The sequence below is a fragment of the Hyla sarda genome, unplaced genomic scaffold (genome assembly GCF_029499605.1).
Source record: "Hyla sarda isolate aHylSar1 unplaced genomic scaffold, aHylSar1.hap1 scaffold_238, whole genome shotgun sequence".
NCBI lineage: Eukaryota > Metazoa > Chordata > Amphibia > Anura > Hylidae > Hyla > Hyla sarda.
The window spans coordinates 70440-87173 of NW_026609065.1; the positions used below are offsets into that span (position 1 = coordinate 70440).

The 16734-nt window shown below is 46.0% G+C and overlaps 7 non-coding genes across 7 annotated transcripts; all 7 read left to right on the forward strand.

Annotated features, from left to right (window-relative positions):
- Positions 1 to 1859: 1859 nt before the first annotated feature.
- Positions 1860 to 2050, forward strand: LOC130322866 (U2 spliceosomal RNA). Its single transcript, XR_008868290.1, has one exon. It is a non-coding gene; the product is annotated as a U2 spliceosomal RNA (small nuclear RNA).
- Positions 2051 to 4132: 2082 nt separating this feature from the next.
- LOC130322867 (U2 spliceosomal RNA) lies at positions 4133 to 4323 on the forward strand. Its single transcript, XR_008868291.1, has one exon. It is a non-coding gene; the product is annotated as a U2 spliceosomal RNA (small nuclear RNA).
- A 2085-nt stretch (positions 4324 to 6408) lies between these two features.
- Positions 6409 to 6599, forward strand: LOC130322868 (U2 spliceosomal RNA). Its single transcript, XR_008868292.1, has one exon. It is a non-coding gene; the product is annotated as a U2 spliceosomal RNA (small nuclear RNA).
- Positions 6600 to 8663: 2064 nt separating this feature from the next.
- On the forward strand, positions 8664 to 8854 carry LOC130322869 (U2 spliceosomal RNA). Its single transcript, XR_008868293.1, has one exon. It is a non-coding gene; the product is annotated as a U2 spliceosomal RNA (small nuclear RNA).
- A 2088-nt stretch (positions 8855 to 10942) lies between these two features.
- Positions 10943 to 11133, forward strand: LOC130322870 (U2 spliceosomal RNA). The gene has a single exon (XR_008868294.1). It is a non-coding gene; the product is annotated as a U2 spliceosomal RNA (small nuclear RNA).
- Positions 11134 to 13224: 2091 nt separating this feature from the next.
- LOC130322871 (U2 spliceosomal RNA) lies at positions 13225 to 13415 on the forward strand. The gene has a single exon (XR_008868295.1). It is a non-coding gene; the product is annotated as a U2 spliceosomal RNA (small nuclear RNA).
- Positions 13416 to 15520: 2105 nt separating this feature from the next.
- On the forward strand, positions 15521 to 15711 carry LOC130322872 (U2 spliceosomal RNA). The gene has a single exon (XR_008868296.1). It is a non-coding gene; the product is annotated as a U2 spliceosomal RNA (small nuclear RNA).
- The last annotated feature ends 1023 nt before the right edge of the window (positions 15712 to 16734 follow it).

Consider the following 16734-nt stretch of genomic DNA (forward strand, 5'->3'; position numbering starts at 1 on the left):
CATTTGAGTAGCCAGCACACCTGTGCAGGTAGGGCATGACATGATAGGCAGCTGCCTTGATAGCGGGTGGGTGCTGAATGTTCCTAATTGACAAAATAAGATTAATGCTTATGAAGAAATATAAAATCTCATCCCTTCCCCAATATCGCGCCACACCCCTACCCCTTAATTCCCTGGTTGAACTTGATGGACATATGTCTTTTTTCGACCGTACTAACTATGTAACTATGTAACATAACATGGGGGGGTCTCCTGGCTGTTCACACAGGTGTGTCATTGCTGTACATTGACCATGCATTGCTTCTGTGGTATTGCAAAGGCAAAGACAAATGCTTCCAGCCATCCATTGCACTAATGGATTGGTCATCAGCTGGCTGTCTATGTCCCGCATCAATATAGACCAAAGTACAGAGGGTTAGGCTATGCTATAGTGCACCTACCTGATGCATCAGAAGGTGCGAGGCCCTTGCTAAATTCTGTGCACAGACTTTGAGATCTATGCTTTAGACTGTATCTAAACCTGCTCCAACATGGACTGACATTCTGGCCTACTTTCAGCCGATGCGACTTGTCTGTCGCTGAACAGTCGCTTTTTATGTATTCAGCACCTATGTATAATGTTGTAAAAATGCTCTAGAAGCTAAAGTCGCAGAAATGTCACACATATTTGGCCTGCAACTTTCTGTGCGACAAATTCAGACAGGAAAAATCAGTATAAATCCTTAGAAAATTATCCCCCAGTGTCTCCATCTGCTGGCGGTATTGAATAAGCATTGCTGCACTGATGGGGTATGCATTAGACGAAAAAAAAGAAGAAAAAGAAGAATAATACGCCCAGAAAAGAGGCGAAAAGGAGAAAAACGTAAAAAAACGTGAAAAAAAAGTAAGAGGAAGAGAAGGGAAAAAAAGGTGGAAATGGGTTTAAAAGTGATTTCGGCGGAGAAATATATATATATATATATATATATATATATATATATATATATACGCGCACACACACACATATATATAAACGTATTCTCCGTTGAGATATTGCAGCCGCTGCTGTGTCCAGGCCCAGGAGCCTTAGCACTGTGCTGTGATGTCACTCAATACCACTGACATCACTAGGTGTAAACAACATCTCTCCTTTGCTGTGTATGTGACTATGGAGCTGTTTGGTGATGTCGTCTATTATGGCCTTCATAGAAGCAACAGGAGATTGTTGCATCCATCTAGAACCCTCAGAACTACAGTGCTATGATGTCACTCACTTCCACAGGCCTTGCAGAGTGTAAACAACAACAACCCAGCTTTGTTGTGTATGTAACCATAGGGATTGTGATGTCACCTAGAACCTTCACAGCAGCGACAGCTTTATGAGGAGCATCAGCACTGCTCTGCCTGAGCAGAACCATCACCGCCATAGGTTGTCAAATAACCCGGATTTAACCCACACAGGTAAGTCCAATGGGGTGCAGGCATGTCCTCTATGCTTACAGCTTCCCGTGGGTGTTGGTTTGATACCGTTTGGGGACAGCCAAGGAGGCATCTGCAGGCAACAAAGGTAGGTGTGTGCTTGTGTGTGTGTTTCCTATGCAGATCCTAAGCCCAGTGTCACATGCAAGTAGGAGGAGTAAGAAGGGTTCCTGGCAAATCCGGGTTATGGATTGCATTTAAAAAGGCCCCGTGGGAGTGCAATGGGCCCCTGTCTTGCTGCTTAGCAATAATGGTATGGGTTTAGGTTCTGCTGTGTGTACTGGTGGTTGACTGCCCCCCAGCCCAGAGTGTGCATGGAAAATTGTCTGGCAGCCTCCCTGACAGCAAGCAGTGATAGTGCCCATGAAGGGGACCTTGTTGGGCCCGCCCCTTTCACGGTTATCGCTTCTCGGCCTTTTGGCTAAGATCAAGTGTAGTATCTGTTCTTATCAGTTTAATATCTGATACGTCCCCTATCTGGGGACCATATATTAAATGGATTTTTGAGAACGGGGGCCGATTTCGAAGCTTGCTTCCGTCGCCCTATGCATTGACCCGATATGGCAGTATCTTCGGGTACAGTGCACCACCCCCTTACAGGGTTAAAAAGAAAGATTCCTACTTTCATTGCTACCTGCTTGCTGGCTAGCCAGCTAGCCAGCCCTGTGGGCCTTGCTGCTGCTGCTGCTGCTGCTGCAGCCAAAAAACAAAAGGTGGTGCTGCTGCTGCTTCTGCTGCTTCTGCTTGTGTCTGGCCGCTGTTGGAGCGTCCAGGCACAGGACTTCTGCTGCTGCTGACTAAATGGCCTCCTTAATTGGATCATTTGAGTAGCCAGCACACCTGTGCAGGTAGGGCATGACATGATAGGCAGCTGCCTTGATAGCGGGTGGGTGCTGAATGTTCCTAATTGACAAAATAAGATTAATGCTTATGAAGAAATATAAAATCTCATCCCTTCCCCAATATCGCGCCACACCCCTACCCCTTAATTCCCTGGTTGAACTTGATGGACATATGTCTTTTTTCGACCGTACTAACTATGTAACTATGTAACATAACATGGGGGGGTCTCCTGGCTGTTCACACAGGTGTGTCATTGCTGTACATTGACCATGCATTGCTTCTGTGGTATTGCAAAGGCAAAGACAAATGCTTCCAGCCATCCATTGCACTAATGGATTGGTCATCAGCTGGCTGTCTATGTCCCGCATCAATATAGACCAAAGTACAGAGGGTTAGGCTATGCTATAGTGCACCTACCTGATGCATCAGAAGGTGCGAGGCCCTTGCTAAATTCTGTGCACAGACTTTGAGATCTATGCTTTAGACTGTATCTAAACCTGCTCCAACATGGACTGACATTCTGGCCTACTTTCAGCCGATGCGACTTGTCTGTCGCTGAACAGTCGCTTTTTATGTATTCAGCACCTATGTATAATGTTGTAAAAATGCTCTAGAAGCTAAAGTCGCAGAAATGTCACACATATTTGGCCTGCAACTTTCTGTGCGACAAATTCAGACAGGAAAAATCAGTATAAATCCTTAGAAAATTATCCCCCAGTGTCTCCATCTGCTGGCGGTATTGAATAAGCATTGCTGCACTGATGGGGTATGCATTAGACGAAAAAAAAGAAGAAAAAGAAGAATAATACGCCCAGAAAAGAGGCGAAAAGGAGAAAAACGTAAAAAAACGTGAAAAAAAAGTAAGAGGAAGAGAAGGGAAAAAAAGGTGGAAATGGGTTTAAAAGTGATTTCGGCGGAGAAATATATATATATATTATATATATATATATATATATATACGCGCACACACACACATATATATAAACGTATTCTCCGTTGAGATATTGCAGCCGCTGCTGTGTCCAGGCCCAGGAGCCTTAGCACTGTGCTGTGATGTCACTCAATACCACTGACATCACTAGGTGTAAACAACATCTCTCCTTTGCTGTGTATGTGACTATGGAGCTGTTTGGTGATGTCGTCTATTATGGCCTTCATAGAAGCAACAGGAGATTGTTGCATCCATCTAGAACCCTCAGAACTACAGTGCTATGATGTCACTCACTTCCACAGGCCTTGCAGAGTGTAAACAACAACAACCCAGCTTTGTTGTGTATGTAACCATAGGGATTGTGATGTCACCTAGAACCTTCACAGCAGCGACAGCTTTATGAGGAGCATCAGCACTGCTCTGCCTGAGCAGAACCATCACCGCCATAGGTTGTCAAATAACCCGGATTTAACCCACACAGGTAAGTCCAATGGGGTGCAGGCATGTCCTCTATGCTTACAGCTTCCCGTGGGTGTTGGTTTGATACCGTTTGGGGACAGCCAAGGAGGCATCTGCAGGCAACAAAGGTAGGTGTGTGCTTGTGTGTGTGTTTCCTATGCAGATCCTAAGCCCAGTGTCACATGCAAGTAGGAGGAGTAAGAAGGGTTCCTGGCAAATCCGGGTTATGGATTGCATTTAAAAAGGCCCCGTGGGAGTGCAATGGGCCCCTGTCTTGCTGCTTAGCAATAATGGTATGGGTTTAGGTTCTGCTGTGTGTACTGGTGGTTGACTGCCCCCCAGCCCAGAGTGTGCATGGAAAATTGTCTGGCAGCCTCCCTGACAGCAAGCAGTGATAGTGCCCATGAAGGGGACCTTGTTGGGCCCGCCCCTTTCACGGTTATCGCTTCTCGGCCTTTTGGCTAAGATCAAGTGTAGTATCTGTTCTTATCAGTTTAATATCTGATACGTCCCCTATCTGGGGACCATATATTAAATGGATTTTTGAGAACGGGGGCCGATTTCGAAGCTTGCTTCCGTCGCCCTATGCATTGACCCGATATGGCAGTATCTTCGGGTACAGTGCACCACCCCCTTACAGGGTTAAAAAGAAAGATTCCTACTTTCATTGCTACCTGCTTGCTGGCTAGCCAGCTAGCCAGCCCTGTGGGCCTTGCTGCTGCTGCTGCTGCTGCTGCAGCCAAAAAACAAAAGGTGGTGCTGCTGCTGCTTCTGCTGCTTCTGCTTGTGTCTGGCCGCTGTTGGAGCGTCCAGGCACAGGACTTCTGCTGCTGCTGACTAAATGGCCTCCTTAATTGGATCATTTGAGTAGCCAGCACACCTGTGCAGGTAGGGCATGACATGATAGGCAGCTGCCTTGATAGCGGGTGGGTGCTGAATGTTCCTAATTGACAAAATAAGATTAATGCTTATGAAGAAATATAAAATCTCATCCCTTCCCCAATATCGCGCCACACCCCTACCCCTTAATTCCCTGGTTGAACTTGATGGACATATGTCTTTTTTCGACCGTACTAACTATGTAACTATGTAACATAACATGGGGGGGTCTCCTGGCTGTTCACACAGGTGTGTCATTGCTGTACATTGACCATGCATTGCTTCTGTGGTATTGCAAAGGCAAAGACAAATGCTTCCAGCCATCCATTGCACTAATGGATTGGTCATCAGCTGGCTGTCTATGTCCCGCATCAATATAGACCAAAGTACAGAGGGTTAGGCTATGCTATAGTGCACCTACCTGATGCATCAGAAGGTGCGAGGCCCTTGCTAAATTCTGTGCACAGACTTTGAGATCTATGCTTTAGACTGTATCTAAACCTGCTCCAACATGGACTGACATTCTGGCCTACTTTCAGCCGATGCGACTTGTCTGTCGCTGAACAGTCGCTTTTTATGTATTCAGCACCTATGTATAATGTTGTAAAAATGCTCTAGAAGCTAAAGTCGCAGAAATGTCACACATATTTGGCCTGCAACTTTCTGTGCGACAAATTCAGACAGGAAAAATCAGTATAAATCCTTAGAAAATTATCCCCCAGTGTCTCCATCTGCTGGCGGTATTGAATAAGCATTGCTGCACTGATGGGGTATGCATTAGACGAAAAAAAAGAAGAAAAAGAAGAATAATACGCCCAGAAAAGAGGCGAAAAGGAGAAAAACGTAAAAAAACGTGAAAAAAAAGTAAGAGGAAGAGAAGGGAAAAAAAGGTGGAAATGGGTTTAAAAGTGATTTCGGCGGAGAAATATATATATATATATATATATATATATATATATATATATACGCGCACACACACACATATATATAAACGTATTCTCCGTTGAGATATTGCAGCCGCTGCTGTGTCCAGGCCCAGGAGCCTTAGCACTGTGCTGTGATGTCACTCAATACCACTGACATCACTAGGTGTAAACAACATCTCTCCTTTGCTGTGTATGTGACTATGGAGCTGTTTGGTGATGTCGTCTATTATGGCCTTCATAGAAGCAACAGGAGATTGTTGCATCCATCTAGAACCCTCAGAACTACAGTGCTATGATGTCACTCACTTCCACAGGCCTTGCAGAGTGTAAACAACAACAACCCAGCTTTGTTGTGTATGTAACCATAGGGATTGTGATGTCACCTAGAACCTTCACAGCAGCGACAGCTTTATGAGGAGCATCAGCACTGCTCTGCCTGAGCAGAACCATCACCGCCATAGGTTGTCAAATAACCCGGATTTAACCCACACAGGTAAGTCCAATGGGGTGCAGGCATGTCCTCTATGCTTACAGCTTCCCGTGGGTGTTGGTTTGATACCGTTTGGGGACAGCCAAGGAGGCATCTGCAGGCAACAAAGGTAGGTGTGTGCTTGTGTGTGTGTTTCCTATGCAGATCCTAAGCCCAGTGTCACATGCAAGTAGGAGGAGTAAGAAGGGTTCCTGGCAAATCCGGGTTATGGATTGCATTTAAAAAGGCCCCGTGGGAGTGCAATGGGCCCCTGTCTTGCTGCTTAGCAATAATGGTATGGGTTTAGGTTCTGCTGTGTGTACTGGTGGTTGACTGCCCCCCAGCCCAGAGTGTGCATGGAAAATTGTCTGGCAGCCTCCCTGACAGCAAGCAGTGATAGTGCCCATGAAGGGGACCTTGTTGGGCCCGCCCCTTTCACGGTTATCGCTTCTCGGCCTTTTGGCTAAGATCAAGTGTAGTATCTGTTCTTATCAGTTTAATATCTGATACGTCCCCTATCTGGGGACCATATATTAAATGGATTTTTGAGAACGGGGGCCGATTTCGAAGCTTGCTTCCGTCGCCCTATGCATTGACCCGATATGGCAGTATCTTCGGGTACAGTGCACCACCCCCTTACAGGGTTAAAAAGAAAGATTCCTACTTTCATTGCTACCTGCTTGCTGGCTAGCCAGCTAGCCAGCCCTGTGGGCCTTGCTGCTGCTGCTGCTGCTGCTGCAGCCAAAAAACAAAAGGTGGTGCTGCTGCTGCTTCTGCTGCTTCTGCTTGTGTCTGGCCGCTGTTGGAGCGTCCAGGCACAGGACTTCTGCTGCTGCTGACTAAATGGCCTCCTTAATTGGATCATTTGAGTAGCCAGCACACCTGTGCAGGTAGGGCATGACATGATAGGCAGCTGCCTTGATAGCGGGTGGGTGCTGAATGTTCCTAATTGACAAAATAAGATTAATGCTTATGAAGAAATATAAAATCTCATCCCTTCCCCAATATCGCGCCACACCCCTACCCCTTAATTCCCTGGTTGAACTTGATGGACATATGTCTTTTTTCGACCGTACTAACTATGTAACTATGTAACATAACATGGGGGGGTCTCCTGGCTGTTCACACAGGTGTGTCATTGCTGTACATTGACCATGCATTGCTTCTGTGGTATTGCAAAGGCAAAGACAAATGCTTCCAGCCATCCATTGCACTAATGGATTGGTCATCAGCTGGCTGTCTATGTCCCGCATCAATATAGACCAAAGTACAGAGGGTTAGGCTATGCTATAGTGCACCTACCTGATGCATCAGAAGGTGCGAGGCCCTTGCTAAATTCTGTGCACAGACTTTGAGATCTATGCTTTAGACTGTATCTAAACCTGCTCCAACATGGACTGACATTCTGGCCTACTTTCAGCCGATGCGACTTGTCTGTCGCTGAACAGTCGCTTTTTATGTATTCAGCACCTATGTATAATGTTGTAAAAATGCTCTAGAAGCTAAAGTCGCAGAAATGTCACACATATTTGGCCTGCAACTTTCTGTGCGACAAATTCAGACAGGAAAAATCAGTATAAATCCTTAGAAAATTATCCCCCAGTGTCTCCATCTGCTGGCGGTATTGAATAAGCATTGCTGCACTGATGGGGTATGCATTAGACGAAAAAAAAGAAGAAAAAGAAGAATAATACGCCCAGAAAAGAGGCGAAAAGGAGAAAAACGTAAAAAAACGTGAAAAAAAAGTAAGAGGAAGAGAAGGGAAAAAAAGGTGGAAATGGGTTTAAAAGTGATTTCGGCGGAGAAATATATATATATATATATACGCGCACACACACACATATATATAAACGTATTCTCCGTTGAGATATTGCAGCCGCTGCTGTGTCCAGGCCCAGGAGCCTTAGCACTGTGCTGTGATGTCACTCAATACCACTGACATCACTAGGTGTAAACAACATCTCTCCTTTGCTGTGTATGTGACTATGGAGCTGTTTGGTGATGTCGTCTATTATGGCCTTCATAGAAGCAACAGGAGATTGTTGCATCCATCTAGAACCCTCAGAACTACAGTGCTATGATGTCACTCACTTCCACAGGCCTTGCAGAGTGTAAACAACAACAACCCAGCTTTGTTGTGTATGTAACCATAGGGATTTGTGATGTCACCTAGAACCTTCACAGCAGCGACAGCTTTATGAGGAGCATCAGCACTGCTCTGCCTGAGCAGAACCATCACCGCCATAGGTTGTCAAATAACCCGGATTTAACCCACACAGGTAAGTCCAATGGGGTGCAGGCATGTCCTCTATGCTTACAGCTTCCCGTGGGTGTTGGTTTGATACCGTTTGGGGACAGCCAAGGAGGCATCTGCAGGCAACAAAGGTAGGTGTGTGCTTGTGTGTGTGTTTCCTATGCAGATCCTAAGCCCAGTGTCACATGCAAGTAGGAGGAGTAAGAAGGGTTCCTGGCAAATCCGGGTTATGGATTGCATTTAAAAAGGCCCCGTGGGAGTGCAATGGGCCCCTGTCTTGCTGCTTAGCAATAATGGTATGGGTTTAGGTTCTGCTGTGTGTACTGGTGGTTGACTGCCCCCCAGCCCAGAGTGTGCATGGAAAATTGTCTGGCAGCCTCCCTGACAGCAAGCAGTGATAGTGCCCATGAAGGGGACCTTGTTGGGCCCGCCCCTTTCACGGTTATCGCTTCTCGGCCTTTTGGCTAAGATCAAGTGTAGTATCTGTTCTTATCAGTTTAATATCTGATACGTCCCCTATCTGGGGACCATATATTAAATGGATTTTTGAGAACGGGGGCCGATTTCGAAGCTTGCTTCCGTCGCCCTATGCATTGACCCGATATGGCAGTATCTTCGGGTACAGTGCACCACCCCCTTACAGGGTTAAAAAGAAAGATTCCTACTTTCATTGCTACCTGCTTGCTGGCTAGCCAGCTAGCCAGCCCTGTGGGCCTTGCTGCTGCTGCTGCTGCTGCTGCAGCCAAAAAACAAAAGGTGGTGCTGCTGCTGCTTCTGCTGCTTCTGCTTGTGTCTGGCCGCTGTTGGAGCGTCCAGGCACAGGACTTCTGCTGCTGCTGACTAAATGGCCTCCTTAATTGGATCATTTGAGTAGCCAGCACACCTGTGCAGGTAGGGCATGACATGATAGGCAGCTGCCTTGATAGCGGGTGGGTGCTGAATGTTCCTAATTGACAAAATAAGATTAATGCTTATGAAGAAATATAAAATCTCATCCCTTCCCCAATATCGCGCCACACCCCTACCCCTTAATTCCCTGGTTGAACTTGATGGACATATGTCTTTTTTCGACCGTACTAACTATGTAACTATGTAACATAACATGGGGGGGTCTCCTGGCTGTTCACACAGGTGTGTCATTGCTGTACATTGACCATGCATTGCTTCTGTGGTATTGCAAAGGCAAAGACAAATGCTTCCAGCCATCCATTGCACTAATGGATTGGTCATCAGCTGGCTGTCTATGTCCCGCATCAATATAGACCAAAGTACAGAGGGTTAGGCTATGCTATAGTGCACCTACCTGATGCATCAGAAGGTGCGAGGCCCTTGCTAAATTCTGTGCACAGACTTTGAGATCTATGCTTTAGACTGTATCTAAACCTGCTCCAACATGGACTGACATTCTGGCCTACTTTCAGCCGATGCGACTTGTCTGTCGCTGAACAGTCGCTTTTTATGTATTCAGCACCTATGTATAATGTTGTAAAAATGCTCTAGAAGCTAAAGTCGCAGAAATGTCACACATATTTGGCCTGCAACTTTCTGTGCGACAAATTCAGACAGGAAAAATCAGTATAAATCCTTAGAAAATTATCCCCCAGTGTCTCCATCTGCTGGCGGTATTGAATAAGCATTGCTGCACTGATGGGGTATGCATTAGACGAAAAAAAAGAAGAAAAAGAAGAATAATACGCCCAGAAAAGAGGCGAAAAGGAGAAAAACGTAAAAAAACGTAAAAAAAAAAGTAAGAGGAAGAGAAGGGAAAAAAAGGTGGAAATGGGTTTAAAAGTGATTTCGGCGGAGAAATATATATATATATATATATATATATATATATATATATATATACGCGCACACACACACATATATATAAACGTATTCTCCGTTGAGATATTGCAGCCGCTGCTGTGTCCAGGCCCAGGAGCCTTAGCACTGTGCTGTGATGTCACTCAATACCACTGACATCACTAGGTGTAAACAACATCTCTCCTTTGCTGTGTATGTGACTATGGAGCTGTTTGGTGATGTCGTCTATTATGGCCTTCATAGAAGCAACAGGAGATTGTTGCATCCATCTAGAACCCTCAGAACTACAGTGCTATGATGTCACTCACTTCCACAGGCCTTGCAGAGTGTAAACAACAACAACCCAGCTTTGTTGTGTATGTAACCATAGGGATTGTGATGTCACCTAGAACCTTCACAGCAGCGACAGCTTTATGAGGAGCATCAGCACTGCTCTGCCTGAGCAGAACCATCACCGCCATAGGTTGTCAAATAACCCGGATTTAACCCACACAGGTAAGTCCAATGGGGTGCAGGCATGTCCTCTATGCTTACAGCTTCCCGTGGGTGTTGGTTTGATACCGTTTGGGGACAGCCAAGGAGGCATCTGCAGGCAACAAAGGTAGGTGTGTGCTTGTGTGTGTGTTTCCTATGCAGATCCTAAGCCCAGTGTCACATGCAAGTAGGAGGAGTAAGAAGGGTTCCTGGCAAATCCGGGTTATGGATTGCATTTAAAAAGGCCCCGTGGGAGTGCAATGGGCCCCTGTCTTGCTGCTTAGCAATAATGGTATGGGTTTAGGTTCTGCTGTGTGTACTGGTGGTTGACTGCCCCCCAGCCCAGAGTGTGCATGGAAAATTGTCTGGCAGCCTCCCTGACAGCAAGCAGTGATAGTGCCCATGAAGGGGACCTTGTTGGGCCCGCCCCTTTCACGGTTATCGCTTCTCGGCCTTTTGGCTAAGATCAAGTGTAGTATCTGTTCTTATCAGTTTAATATCTGATACGTCCCCTATCTGGGGACCATATATTAAATGGATTTTTGAGAACGGGGGCCGATTTCGAAGCTTGCTTCCGTCGCCCTATGCATTGACCCGATATGGCAGTATCTTCGGGTACAGTGCACCACCCCCTTACAGGGTTAAAAAGAAAGATTCCTACTTTCATTGCTACCTGCTTGCTGGCTAGCCAGCTAGCCAGCCCTGTGGGCCTTGCTGCTGCTGCTGCTGCTGCTGCAGCCAAAAAACAAAAGGTGGTGCTGCTGCTGCTTCTGCTGCTTCTGCTTGTGTCTGGCCGCTGTTGGAGCGTCCAGGCACAGGACTTCTGCTGCTGCTGACTAAATGGCCTCCTTAATTGGATCATTTGAGTAGCCAGCACACCTGTGCAGGTAGGGCATGACATGATAGGCAGCTGCCTTGATAGCGGGTGGGTGCTGAATGTTCCTAATTGACAAAATAAGATTAATGCTTATGAAGAAATATAAAATCTCATCCCTTCCCCAATATCGCGCCACACCCCTACCCCTTAATTCCCTGGTTGAACTTGATGGACATATGTCTTTTTTCGACCGTACTAACTATGTAACTATGTAACATAACATGGGGGGGTCTCCTGGCTGTTCACACAGGTGTGTCATTGCTGTACATTGACCATGCATTGCTTCTGTGGTATTGCAAAGGCAAAGACAAATGCTTCCAGCCATCCATTGCACTAATGGATTGGTCATCAGCTGGCTGTCTATGTCCCGCATCAATATAGACCAAAGTACAGAGGGTTAGGCTATGCTATAGTGCACCTACCTGATGCATCAGAAGGTGCGAGGCCCTTGCTAAATTCTGTGCACAGACTTTGAGATCTATGCTTTAGACTGTATCTAAACCTGCTCCAACATGGACTGACATTCTGGCCTACTTTCAGCCGATGCGACTTGTCTGTCGCTGAACAGTCGCTTTTTATGTATTCAGCACCTATGTATAATGTTGTAAAAATGCTCTAGAAGCTAAAGTCGCAGAAATGTCACACATATTTGGCCTGCAACTTTCTGTGCGACAAATTCAGACAGGAAAAATCAGTATAAATCCTTAGAAAATTATCCCCCAGTGTCTCCATCTGCTGGCGGTATTGAATAAGCATTGCTGCACTGATGGGGTATGCATTAGACGAAAAAAAAAGAAGAAAAAGAAGAATAATACGCCCAGAAAAGAGGCGAAAAGGAGAAAAACGTAAAAAAACGTGAAAAAAAAGTAAGAGGAAGAGAAGGGAAAAAAAGGTGGAAATGGGTTTAAAAGTGATTTCGGCGGAGAATATATATATATATATATATATATATATATATATATATATATATATACGCGCACACACACACATATATATAAACGTATTCTCCGTTGAGATATTGCAGCCGCTGCTGTGTCCAGGCCCAGGAGCCTTAGCACTGTGCTGTGATGTCACTCAATACCACTGACATCACTAGGTGTAAACAACATCTCTCCTTTGCTGTGTATGTGACTATGGAGCTGTTTGGTGATGTCGTCTATTATGGCCTTCATAGAAGCAACAGGAGATTGTTGCATCCATCTAGAACCCTCAGAACTACAGTGCTATGATGTCACTCACTTCCACAGGCCTTGCAGAGTGTAAACAACAACAACCCAGCTTTGTTGTGTATGTAACCATAGGGATTGTGATGTCACCTAGAACCTTCACAGCAGCGACAGCTTTATGAGGAGCATCAGCACTGCTCTGCCTGAGCAGAACCATCACCGCCATAGGTTGTCAAATAACCCGGATTTAACCCACACAGGTAAGTCCAATGGGGTGCAGGCATGTCCTCTATGCTTACAGCTTCCCGTGGGTGTTGGTTTGATACCGTTTGGGGACAGCCAAGGAGGCATCTGCAGGCAACAAAGGTAGGTGTGTGCTTGTGTGTGTGTTTCCTATGCAGATCCTAAGCCCAGTGTCACATGCAAGTAGGAGGAGTAAGAAGGGTTCCTGGCAAATCCGGGTTATGGATTGCATTTAAAAAGGCCCCGTGGGAGTGCAATGGGCCCCTGTCTTGCTGCTTAGCAATAATGGTATGGGTTTAGGTTCTGCTGTGTGTACTGGTGGTTGACTGCCCCCCAGCCCAGAGTGTGCATGGAAAATTGTCTGGCAGCCTCCCTGACAGCAAGCAGTGATAGTGCCCATGAAGGGGACCTTGTTGGGCCCGCCCCTTTCACGGTTATCGCTTCTCGGCCTTTTGGCTAAGATCAAGTGTAGTATCTGTTCTTATCAGTTTAATATCTGATACGTCCCCTATCTGGGGACCATATATTAAATGGATTTTTGAGAACGGGGGCCGATTTCGAAGCTTGCTTCCGTCGCCCTATGCATTGACCCGATATGGCAGTATCTTCGGGTACAGTGCACCACCCCCTTACAGGGTTAAAAAGAAAGATTCCTACTTTCATTGCTACCTGCTTGCTGGCTAGCCAGCTAGCCAGCCCTGTGGGCCTTGCTGCTGCTGCTGCTGCTGCTGCAGCCAAAAAACAAAAGGTGGTGCTGCTGCTGCTTCTGCTGCTTCTGCTTGTGTCTGGCCGCTGTTGGAGCGTCCAGGCACAGGACTTCTGCTGCTGCTGACTAAATGGCCTCCTTAATTGGATCATTTGAGTAGCCAGCACACCTGTGCAGGTAGGGCATGACATGATAGGCAGCTGCCTTGATAGCGGGTGGGTGCTGAATGTTCCTAATTGACAAAATAAGATTAATGCTTATGAAGAAATATAAAATCTCATCCCTTCCCCAATATCGCGCCACACCCCTACCCCTTAATTCCCTGGTTGAACTTGATGGACATATGTCTTTTTTCGACCGTACTAACTATGTAACTATGTAACATAACATGGGGGGGTCTCCTGGCTGTTCACACAGGTGTGTCATTGCTGTACATTGACCATGCATTGCTTCTGTGGTATTGCAAAGGCAAAGACAAATGCTTCCAGCCATCCATTGCACTAATGGATTGGTCATCAGCTGGCTGTCTATGTCCCGCATCAATATAGACCAAAGTACAGAGGGTTAGGCTATGCTATTGTGCACCTACCTGATGCATCAGAAGGTGCGAGGCCCTTGCTAAATTCTGTGCACAGACTTTGAGATCTATGCTTTAGACTGTATCTAAACCTGCTCCAACATGGACTGACATTCTGGCCTACTTTCAGCCGATGCGACTTGTCTGTCGCTGAACAGTCGCTTTTTATGTATTCAGCACCTATGTATAATGTTGTAAAAATGCTCTAGAAGCTAAAGTCGCAGAAATGTCACACATATTTGGCCTGCAACTTTCTGTGCGACAAATTCAGACAGGAAAAATCAGTATAAATCCTTAGAAAATTATCCCCCAGTGTCTCCATCTGCTGGCGGTATTGAATAAGCATTGCTGCACTGATGGGGTATGCATTAGACGAAAAAAAAGAAGAAAAAGAAGAATAATACGCCCAGAAAAGAGGCGAAAAGGAGAAAAACGTAAAAAAACGTGAAAAAAAAGTAAGAGGAAGAGAAGGGAAAAAAAGGTGGAAATGGGTTTAAAAGTGATTTCGGCGGAGAAATATATATATATATATATATATATATATATATATATATATATATATATATATATATATATACGCGCACACACACACATATATATAAACGTATCCCCAGTTGAGATATTGCAGCCGCTGCTGTGTCCAGGCCCAGGAGCCTTAGCACTGTGCTGTGATGTCACTCAATACCACTGACATCACTAGGTGTAAACAACATCTCTCCTTTGCTGTGTATGTGACTATGGAGCTGTTTGGTGATGTCGTCTATTATGGCCTTCATAGAAGCAACAGGAGATTGTTGCATCCATCTAGAACCCTCAGAACTACAGTGCTATGATGTCACTCACTTCCACAGGCCTTGCAGAGTGTAAACAACAACAACCCAGCTTTGTTGTGTATGTAACCATAGGGATTGTGATGTCACCTAGAACCTTCACAGCAGCGACAGCTTTATGAGGAGCATCAGCACTGCTCTGCCTGAGCAGAACCATCACCGCCATAGGTTGTCAAATAACCCGGATTTAACCCACACAGGTAAGTCCAATGGGGTGCAGGCATGTCCTCTATGCTTACAGCTTCCCGTGGGTGTTGGTTTGATACCGTTTGGGGACAGCCAAGGAGGCATCTGCAGGCAACAAAGGTAGGTGTGTGCTTGTGTGTGTGTTTCCTATGCAGATCCTAAGCCCAGTGTCACATGCAAGTAGGAGGAGTAAGAAGGGTTCCTGGCAAATCCGGGTTATGGATTGCATTTAAAAAGGCCCCGTGGGAGTGCAATGGGCCCCTGTCTTGCTGCTTAGCAATAATGGTATGGGTTTAGGTTCTGCTGTGTGTACTGGTGGTTGACTGCCCCCCAGCCCAGAGTGTGCATGGAAAATTGTCTGGCAGCCTCCCTGACAGCAAGCAGTGATAGTGCCCATGAAGGGGACCTTGTTGGGCCCGCCCCTTTCACGGTTATCGCTTCTCGGCCTTTTGGCTAAGATCAAGTGTAGTATCTGTTCTTATCAGTTTAATATCTGATACGTCCCCTATCTGGGGACCATATATTAAATGGATTTTTGAGAACGGGGGCCGATTTCGAAGCTTGCTTCCGTCGCCCTATGCATTGACCCGATATGGCAGTATCTTCGGGTACAGTGCACCACCCCCTTACAGGGTTAAAAAGAAAGATTCCTACTTTCATTGCTACCTGCTTGCTGGCTAGCCAGCTAGCCAGCCCTGTGGGCCTTGCTGCTGCTGCTGCTGCTGCTGCAGCCAAAAAACAAAAGGTGGTGCTGCTGCTGCTTCTGCTGCTTCTGCTTGTGTCTGGCCGCTGTTGGAGCGTCCAGGCACAGGACTTCTGCTGCTGCTGACTAAATGGCCTCCTTAATTGGATCATTTGAGTAGCCAGCACACCTGTGCAGGTAGGGCATGACATGATAGGCAGCTGCCTTGATAGCGGGTGGGTGCTGAATGTTCCTAATTGACAAAATAAGATTAATGCTTATGAAGAAATATAAAATCTCATCCCTTCCCCAATATCGCGCCACACCCCTACCCCTTAATTCCCTGGTTGAACTTGATGGACATATGTCTTTTTTCGACCGTACTAACTATGTAACTATGTAACATAACATGGGGGGGTCTCCTGGCTGTTCACACAGGTGTGTCATTGCTGTACATTGACCATGCATTGCTTCTGTGGTATTGCAAAGGCAAAGACAAATGCTTCCAGCCATCCATTGCACTAATGGATTGGTCATCAGCTGGCTGTCTATGTCCCGCATCAATATAGACCAAAGTACAGAGGGTTAGGCTATGCTATAGTGCACCTACCTGATGCATCAGAAGGTGCGAGGCCCTTGCTAAATTCTGTGCACAGACTTTGAGATCTATGCTTTAGACTGTATCTAAACCTGCTCCAACATGGACTGACATTCTGGCCTACTTTCAGCCGATGCGACTTGTCTGTCGCTGAACAGTCGCTTTTTATGTATTCAGCACCTATGTATAATGTTGTAAAAATGCTCTAGAAGCTAAAGTCGCAGAAATGTCACACATATTTGGCCTGCAACTTTCTGTGCGACAAATTCAGACAGGAAAAATCAGTATAAATCCTTAGAAAATTATCCCCCAGTGTCTCCATCTGCTGGCGGTATTGAATAAGCATTGCTGCACTGATGGGGTATGC